Raw genomic sequence first — 7,925 nt, forward strand, 5'->3', positions numbered from 1 at the left:
AGTGTAAAATAATATCCTCTAAATTTGCCCAAGCCGTAAAATGTAGAGTTTGAGAATGTACTAGAGATTGATTGAGGCCTTTGCAAAATGACTGTCTGCTAATAGACCTTTCACAACAAACATTCTAAATGTGTCAAAGTTTATTGTCTCCGTCAGGCTGAAGGCCCGTCCGTTCGTGTGTTCGTCCATCCGTCTGTGAACAGCAAATCTTACATTCCAACTAGGCAGAGGAAGAAATGCCACCCTTTTCACATTGGCCTATTATAGCGCCACCAGCAGGCCAATTTTAGCAAAACACATTTCTTTATATTACTCCTACAGATTTTGTCCAAACATTACATTACAGTCATTTAGCAGACGCTTTTATCCAAGGCGACTTACAATAAGTGCATTCAACATAGGTAAACATCATGCAAATCAGTGCACATTATCTCTATAGTCATGTGATCAACACGGATCTGTCCAATTTTTCATATTCCATCCTGATTGGCTAAGATTGGCATCTCAAGTTTGCATGTCTGTGCAATAACTTCATCAACATTAAACCCTCAACTCCAACAGATTCCACTCACCACTATAATGACTGAATTCCGAACATTGCTGGCCCACAATAACCTACCTGACATGGCGGAGACTTGTGCTCCGAGGAGCACTTTTTCTAGTTTGGTGAATATCACTATCAGAAGGCTGACAGGAGCTCGGACCCAAGCTGTTCCTTAGCAACGCAATTGTGCTGTCAAGTTCTATTCTTCACTGGTCCACTTGGTGGCAGCACTGCAATTTCAAGTTTCCCAGTCATGGATGCAAGTTTAAATGTATAGTTGTTTTGAAATCAATAGATCAGGGATCAAGGAAGACATATTGGTATAGACCAAAGTATATTATTAGGTATATCACTATAAGGCAAAGAAGACCTAATCTTAGGCAACACGCTAAAAGAAGATGTCAATAGAAGAAATAACGCTATAAAGCCCAAATTTGAGGTGATGATGATGAAGAGACTGTTAGCAGAGGTCCTCCAAAATCAAGAAAAGGCTCAAATGCTTCACAACTTAAAATCACAGATGATTTTATATATTTCATTGTGAACCTCCTAGAGGTCAATGTGCTTGCTGTAGACAAGGTTAGGAAGCTGAGATCAGGGTCAAGTTAAAAATAGTTCGAGATAATGCTGAAGTAAGCATTACTTCTGAGCTGCCCGTTTTTGTATCTTAGCAGCAACATCCTACGCACTAGCACACCCGGTCGCTTCCTGCATACAACCACAGTTTTTCACTCTGATAGACTCAAACATTTAGGCTTTATTGGTCGCTATATATGCTCTGAGTACATAAAGCTCAGGAGATATTTTAAGTGTAAACATTAAAGAAAAGGGTCAGTGCTTGATTTCAAGTACTGTATGACCCCCACAAAGTATGTTAATTATAATGTCCTTTTTATTTAGCTACTGTGTCAAGTGTGACAGTTGTGACAGGTGGGGGCACTCTAAGCAAACATATCCCCGTAGATAGATAAATCTGGATCTCCTTCAAGAGGCCCACTGACTGACTACAGCATTCTGCACTTGACTCTCTTTTTGATGTTGATTGCTATTCTGGTGCTGCGGCGTTGAGGCAGGTTGTGTGAGTGCTCTGGGTGTTTCAGTTTGGCAGTGATGCCTCCTCTTTTCTTCTCAGAGAGGGTCCATCCCACTGGCTTGACACAACAATTTGACCTGCTCACCCAAATGAAATGTTCAGAACTATCTAATTACAAGAGGATGGTTTATTTGTATTAATAGTATTATTATTTTTATATTGACTTAACTTGTTACGTCAATGTAACACACACACGCGCGCGCGCACACACACACGCACACACAGAGATAGGCTTGCACTTGCATCATGTAAAAAAAAAAGTGTACACTTTTGATCAATTTACATCAAATGAATGAAAGATAATGGGGAATTGTGCCCGTGTACCTTTAAGAAGTAAGATTAGGCTACATTGTTATTCTGGGTTTGTCCACAAGCTGACTGTGGAGGTGGACAGATAGTGGTGAGGGTGGTGGGGGAGAAAGACAGTGTTGGGAGGGGTGTGTTGGAGGAGTCTCCCAATATGTGTCTCTGGGGGCCAGTATGGATTAGAGAGAGAGAGAGAGGGGGGGGGGGGGCTGGATAAGATGTCCTTTCGATGCATCCAGTGTTTTACAGCTTGTCCATGGCAGAGATTGATCCTTTTTTCCCCAGTTCTCCAGACCAGTGTTGTGTGGCTGACCACTCACGGCTAAGCTGCCCATTAATGAGACAATCATTTCTATCATTATGTGTAGACTGCAGCTGGTTCCTCTGATGATTCCTCTGCATGTCAGGACTGAAGACAAAAAAGACACAGGGCTCATTATGAAACAGGCCTCTCATCTTTGCCCCCCGTCCTTTGTTCTGGATGCATGCAAGGCAGAAAAATGTTTTTCCTCCCCGGCTCCCTCTTTCGAAAGCACACGGCATGCTCAATATAAAATCAATGTAATAAGTGTTCTTGAGTATGCAGAGTGACATGCCGCCGTCGCCACTCTGAGCCTTTGGCTGTGATTACAGCTAATTTGAATGATTGAAATGCTTCATAGTGGAGCTGGAGTAAGTGAAGTGAAGGGCTCACACAGATAAAGGGGGTGGAAGACAGAGAGGCTTTGTTGTTGGCTCTACTCCAGGTAGAAGAGGTGAGTCATTCCCAATGCTGATAGACAGCCTATATCTGGGTGTGTGTGTGTGTGTGTGTGTGTGTGTGTGTGTGTGTGTGTGTGTGTGTGTGTGTGTGTGTGTGTGTGTGTGTGTGTGTGTGTGTGTGTGTGCGTGCGTGCGTGCGTGCGTGCGTGCGTGTAGTGTACGCATGTGTCTATGCATCTGCATGTCCAAGTTGCTTGTTTAATGTTAATGTGATAGAGACATTCATTGCTATGAGACCTGCATTTCCCCCTGGATCAATAAAGTCTGTCTGTCTGTCTGTCTGTCGATATATATTATATTGATCAATATAACTCTCAAAATATCTATCGAGCAATCGACTGTGAGAGCATATAAGAGAGAAAGATATTGCTGTGGCATGAATCAAGTTAAAATGTGCCAATTTAACTTGAAAGTGTAAAAATGTACACATTCTCAGATTGTGTCAAAAATGACTGCTTTTATTATTGAAAGGATTGAAACCATTGAGACTCAAGTCCAGTCAAGTCACGAGTCATTGGTTTTAAAGGATTACAAGGCCTTTTTGATTGGATCGGGTCGAGTCTAAGGTCATCAAATTTGTGACTTGAGTCCAAGTCAAGTCTCGAGTCCAAGTCTCTGGTGCAAAGCATTAAAAGAATTGTCCCCCATCCTGATGAAAACACCAGGGGAAAATACTAATTTAAATTAAAAACATTGTTGGAGAAATGTTTAGAAGTAGCAAAAATGGCCGATCTACAAACTACAAAATAGGGTCACCCTAGTTTCAAAGCAATATGGAAAGTTCCTCGATTTCCTTCTGATTCAGAGATAACAGTTCACACGCGCACCCATACTGTATCCGCAGAGGAAACAGAATGACATGTGATCTTCCGGGCTGCCCCCGTTGCTCTCGTGCATGAGCCACCCCGCCTTGCCTGCTTCCAATAGCACAGGCTCCATGCGCTCACAAGGTGTTTGTGCACGAGTGTTAACAAGTTGTCGTTAAGTTGTCGACTGACAAGCGAGGGATGCGTACACAAGGAGGACATTCTGTTCCAGACAAAGCAAGCAGGCATAGAACTATGCAGCCTTCCTCCACCCCCGCCTGCCCATGCACCCCTCAGCCCACCAGCCTGTCTCTGCCTAATAACTCTGCCAGACTCTCTCTCTCTCTCTCTCTCTCTCTCTCTCTCTCTCTCTCTCTCTCTCTCTCTCTCTCTCTCTCTCTCTCTCTCTCTCTCTCTCTCTCTCTCTCTCTCTCTCTCTCTCTCTCTCTCTCTCTCTCTCTCTCTCTCTCTCTCTCTCTCTCCTCCACCAACGCCATTGAGGAAGTGCAAATAAAAAAGTTGTTGTCATGGAAACCTGCCGTGCCTTCGCTGCACTCCCCTCATCATCCCCTCGCCACACACAAAGTCACACACACACACACACACACACACACACACACACACACACACACACACACACACACACACACACACACACACACACACACACACACACATGCGCACGCGGTTATCTTGCATGCCTTTCATCAACACTCAAGCGGGATGGAGGACATCAAGGAGCAATGAAGAAAAGCGTAAGTCTCTCTCTTCCAGAGACTGAGGCAGACAGTGAACATGCAGAAACAGTACCAAGCACTGTTGGCTTTATGCTGTGTAAGTAGTGCAGTTCGACATACTGTGTACCCCTATCCCTGCTTAAAGCTGGGATGACACTCAAATTAGGGCAGAAATTGTGGTATACTTCACAATCGTTTAAACTGACTTAAAGCTATAGAGACCAGGGAAAATGCAACAATGATGTCATAAAGATACAGCCTGTGGCTGTAACAGTCAAATGTTTCACTTAAGTAAAAGTATCAATACTGCAATGTAGAAGTACTCTGTTACAAGTAAAAGTCCGGAATTCAAAATTTACTTGAGTAAAAGTACAAAATTATTGGTATCCAAATGTACTTAAAGTACCAAAAGTAAAAGTACTAAAATGTTTGAAAATAGCAGATCTACAAGCTCACAACGCGTCGCATCGCGACGTGTTGTGAGCTTGTAGATCGGCTATAGACAATTGGAAATACTCCAGTAAAGTAAAAGTACCTCAAATTTGAACTTAAGTACAGTACTTAAGTAAATGTACTTAGTTACTTTCCACCACTGCCTGTGCCTTCTTATGTTTTGGGCTTGTTGTAATGTTTGTTTGACCCTTTACAGTACACACACACATACAGTTAGCTACATTTTCTTGTGCTGTCAGTCCAGAAAGATTCATACCATGAAATACAATGTCCTCTAGAAAATCTTTGTAAATCCACTTGATGTATCACAGGTTACACGAACACCTTATGAACCGTGCTCACGTAGTATCCTAAAAACTGGAGTTCAGTCATACTGAACTTTATGACTTCCTCTTCAACTTCAGCTTTATTCTCACATCAAAGGTTTACAGGTGTTAAATAGGGGGTGACATTCATTTATGTGCAAGCTCCGATCATTTGTATTTTTCAGGAAAGGGAAGAACAGAAATAGAAGCAAAGAACAAAAAACAGGCCAGATATTAAATATTCCTGAGATAAGTGCAGTGAAGCACTCATATCAGGTCAGATGTATAAAAAAAAGTATATGGTATATATGCCCGTTAAAATAGCTGCTAAATAAATTATGTAGCAACCGATATATAGGCCTAGGCCTACATACATGAGGCTTAAGTTCAAGTGCAGCAATAGAACAGTAACAGATCTAGAGCGTAGACCTTTGTGCATATAGTCTCGTGCGGGTGAGACATCATTTAGCAGCATATATCAGGCATGTCAAAGTAAGCATATAGGTGGTGATCTGAGTCCAGCGGCAGCAGAGTGCCCCTTCAGTCCATACATAGAGAAAGGCAATCCTGCCAACATTCTACTGCTGGCCAGGCGGAAACTGTTCAGAGATCTGGTGGTACGGCTCTTGACACAAAGGTATTGCCTGGTATTGGTCACAGTAGCAGTATGAACAGATTGTGGCTGCATGGGGTGGTGGTGGTGTGATGTGTGATGAGTGTCCTTGACAATTCGCTGTGCTTTGACTACTCACTGACTCTGTGACTCCACACCGCTTCATGCGGATCCATAGTACTTGTGTGCAGGGGTGCAGTGCTCACTGGACGGCCTTGCACGCCGTGCAGGAACCTATTTGACCAGGAGCACGCGCAGGCACACGCATAGATTTAAAACGACTTTATATTCACACCTCAACAAAGTTTACAAAGGCTCCCGACTCACACCAGGGAATTAACATAGGAATGACCCTAGATGCATATCAATTGTCCATTGTGTGACCTGTAGTGTAGGTGTTAAGCAACGTGCGCGTCACGTCTTTAAAACATAGTGCAACCACCTTCCAATTCAGCATTGCAACACTGCGTTGTGTGTACATTTGACCTGACAGTGACTGACATGAGGATAAGAGAGAGCACAAGGCGTTGCTCTGCATGGCAACACGGCACGCAGCTGGTGTATTGGTGATGCTGCTGTTGTTGTTGTTGTTGTTGTTCTCGTGCCTGTGGTGACAACGTTGTCCTGGCGAATAAGACGGCATTGCTTGTCATTTCCCAACAGTGCACGGCATGCACGCACAACACACACACACACACCTACAAAAGCAAACACAAACACTGGTTGCCGTGGGTGCATATACCCAGCTGCTGCTCCAAAGGCTGACGCACTTCCACTCACACGCCCTATGTTGTGCACACTCCCAGGGGAGTGCACGTGTGTCCCCGCAGGTCTCCATTCATTCAAGGTGAGACGCAGCTGACATGACAAGATGCTGCCATGACAACGGCTGCTTGGCTAAAGCCGAGTGGCGTGCGCCTACATGTCAACAGATAATGAAGTCACTCCTCCGTTCTCTTCCGCCTCTCCCGACTGGGACAGAAGAGAGACGTGTTATACAGTTCCCCTTCTGTTTGCTTGTATTTTTATTCTATGTTTACTTTTACATTCAGTGACATAGCTGTATACGTTCTCTATATGTCTGTGGTTCTCAAACTTGTTCATGTCAAGGACCCCCAAATTAATATGCATTTTGCCACGGGCACCCACCTGAAAAGATATTATCTCAGGGACCCCATACATGAAGATATGTGTTGTTAAAATGATTTAAAAATATTAAAAGGTTTTTCATTTTCTTTCCAGATTCTTTGAAAATGGCAGATGTACAAGCTTCACAACGCGTCACATCGCGACACGTTGTGAAGTTTGTAGATCTGCTATTTTCAAATAGCCGTGACTAAACTGCTATATTAACTCATTTTGCAACCCCCTGGGACCCCATCAAGGGGTCCCTTGACCCCACTTTGAGAACCACTGTACAACAGTTCCCATTCTGTTTGCTTGTATTTCTATTTTCTATTTTACATAGTGAAGGCCACGTTCTCTATGGTGGTATACTGCTGGGATCTAGAGACATTATACTGTTTTGCGGTGTGGGTGTTCACCATGAACATTCTGGTCAGGTGTCCGCCTTCTCTCAATCAATACCAAATCAATTCAATTCGCCTGGGGTAATTGTTCAGGTGTTGATTGCTCTTCACACTTCAGAAAGGTGTTTTGAATTAATTACCCCCACCTACCACCATTATCGTCCATACGCAGTAAAACCCTCAGCGTTAATTTATCTGCTTGCAAATGGAAACAAATGGACTACCTATACAGGTCCATTTGGTTCCATTTGCACACACCCATAGTTAAATTAACACATAATCAGAATTCTGAGCTTACCCGTGGCTCACTCCATTTCAATGCAGTGAGCATGATTGGCATGTGGTGAGAATGAAAGCAATCCTAAACCAAAGAACAAAGTGTTTGTCAAATCCGTCTATCATCCCACCAGTAGTTAAGGTATCTTATATGATAATTAAATGTGTTTGTTTTCAAGCTACTTGTTACATTAATTAGAGTTTTACAAGCACATCAAGAGGAGGTTTGGATGGGAGAGGCATTCCTTCTTTTCACCCTGGCTGCCTTTCATGTTCATGTTTACTCCAAGCTCAATCAAATATTTTGCACCAGAATGTAACAACAAAGGACTATCTAATAATAAAAAAAAAGAAACAATATTAAATCTTCCAAAAAAATCATTTTCCGGTGCCCTGAGATGAGATATGACAAAGAGAAAGCCATGTGACCATGTCATGAAGCACTTTTAAATGATCTCATTGAAATAAAGCTGCCTGTAGGCTGGTGAAGACGATTGAGCC

This window comes from Gymnoscopelus microlampas, assembly GCF_963454915.1.
Source record: "Gymnoscopelus microlampas genome assembly, chromosome: 9".
In the NCBI taxonomy this organism is placed as follows: domain Eukaryota; kingdom Metazoa; phylum Chordata; class Actinopteri; order Myctophiformes; family Myctophidae; genus Gymnoscopelus; species Gymnoscopelus microlampas.